The sequence below is a fragment of the Anomaloglossus baeobatrachus genome, chromosome 4 (assembly GCF_048569485.1).
Source record: "Anomaloglossus baeobatrachus isolate aAnoBae1 chromosome 4, aAnoBae1.hap1, whole genome shotgun sequence".
NCBI classification, from domain to species: Eukaryota; Metazoa; Chordata; class Amphibia; order Anura; family Aromobatidae; genus Anomaloglossus; species Anomaloglossus baeobatrachus.
In genome coordinates this window covers 680758148-680759966 of record NC_134356.1, presented here as the reverse complement: position 1 = coordinate 680759966, position 1819 = coordinate 680758148, and the positions used below count along the sequence as shown (strand labels likewise).

The 1819-nt window shown below is 52.0% G+C and overlaps 1 long non-coding RNA gene across 1 annotated transcript; it reads right to left on the bottom strand.

The window, feature by feature from the left end:
* Positions 1-350: 350 nt before the first annotated feature.
* LOC142302121 (uncharacterized) lies at positions 351-1431 on the bottom strand. Its single transcript, XR_012752936.1, has 2 exons — positions 1145-1431; positions 351-911 (listed from the first exon to the last, which is right to left on the bottom strand). It is a non-coding gene; the product is annotated as an uncharacterized LOC142302121 (long non-coding RNA).
* Positions 1432-1819: the final 388 nt, after the last annotated feature.

Here is a 1819-nt window from a genome sequence, read left to right as displayed (position 1 = left end):
ATATTGCACCTGAAAGGTTCCCTTTAATGAAGCATTGGGTGCTTGAGTACTCAGCTGAGCATCACAGGTGCTTGGAGGTGTTATCTGGGAAACAATGACCACAAAGCGCCACTTCCCTGAATGAAGTGTGCTGGTACCCCAGTCTCCGAATGGCTCTCACCCCCCCCCCCCCCCCCAATTAGTGACTTCCATAATACATGTTACTCGGCTTCAGCATTGAGCGCCGCAGTGATCACTCATCACTAACGTCCCATTTTCCTCCGTGTGCAGGGAGGAGGGTGTACTTACTTCTGCAGACACCTCCACAGTCGGGCCATGCATGACAGATCAGGTTATACAAGGACAGACAGTCACGGGTCATAAATATATTTATAAAAATTACAACATCACAGAATAAATACATATAAATAGCCAAATACCAAAGTGCATCCAGTAGTGAGCGGTATGGAGCCCCGAGGCCTCGTCATCAGCAGGATGAGCTCACAGGTTATACAGGAGAGGATGGCGCCACCTCGCCCTGTGCACTCCCAGATTACAGCAGCAGGGGGCGATAGTCACCATCCTGAGTCACAGAAAGGAGGCAAGTCCTGGCACATACGAGCCCAAAACATGGCAGCAAGTGATGGCGACAGAGGAAGAGTCCGAGAGAGGCCATTCAGGGGCGCTCTCATCAGAAGGGTCAGTGTCCGCCTTCCTCCACAGCTTTACTCAGTCGTTCCAGTCAGTCCTTGGGATGTAAGGAGCAGAAATCACAGCCTCTGGCAGCAGCGGCCTCCCCAGATCCAGGTGGTCGAGCCAGGAGTAGACGTCCCAACGTGATTGGTCACAAGCCATGAGAGTGGCTGGGGAACGTTACATGAAGTAGGAGCACATCATCGCCATGTCTCGCAGGTCCTCATTGGCCACAGAGCCTAGAGGGGAAAAATATAAAATTTAGAGGGAAATCCCTTTAATCTGGCAAATGATAATCTGATACTTCTATTAGTCATACAACTGGAAACAAAGGTTAAATTTCACAAGAATTGTCTACAGGACTTACAGCACCAAGCAGAGCGCCATATTGTCAAATCACCTCCTGTCAATCACTGCCAAAGCCAATAGATTCAACCTGTCCATCAAACACATAACCCCGCCCCTCACTCACCTCTGCGGCGAGACCCCGCTTTCGATTTCCTGTACAGCCTCTTCAGCCACTTGAACGGCCCAGTGACGTCACTAGTTCCCGCCTCCTCCTCGTCGTCGCTAGGCAACGGAGAAGGCGCCCGGCAGAAGGGGCAGGTCACAGCGCTGCTTCTAGTAGCCAGGTGCTCGAAGCAGCTGGAGCAGATCACGTGCCGGCAAGCCGCCAACGGGCGCCGCTTTCTCTCCTGGTCGTAGTCAAGGTAACAGATGCCGCACTCTTCCATAGTAACGTTTACGGCAGTTAAAGTGCTTCTCAGAGAATGAATGAGGCGCATTAGCCGAGAGCGGGCTTTTATAGTGAGCGTAGCTCCGCCTCCGCCGGAAACGAGTGACGTCATGGCGAATCAGAAGAGGGAGGTGTGGCCAGCCGCTGCTCTGCGCCAGGAATGTGGAGTATTTCCCGGCATCCAGTGCGCGCCGCGTGTGTGACCGGTAACGTCACTGTTTACCTTGGCGACGTGGCGCTGGCTTGTTACCAGGGAGTGTCATGGCGGCGCTGTGAGGAGAAATCAGCGCTGCTGCGGGTAGAAATGCCAGAGCCTTCTATTCTGGGTACTTACTGTCTATATTTATGATGGTACTCACTTTTTATTTTTTTTTATTTTTTCCTTTAAATGTAGAGATGCCATTATGGCCC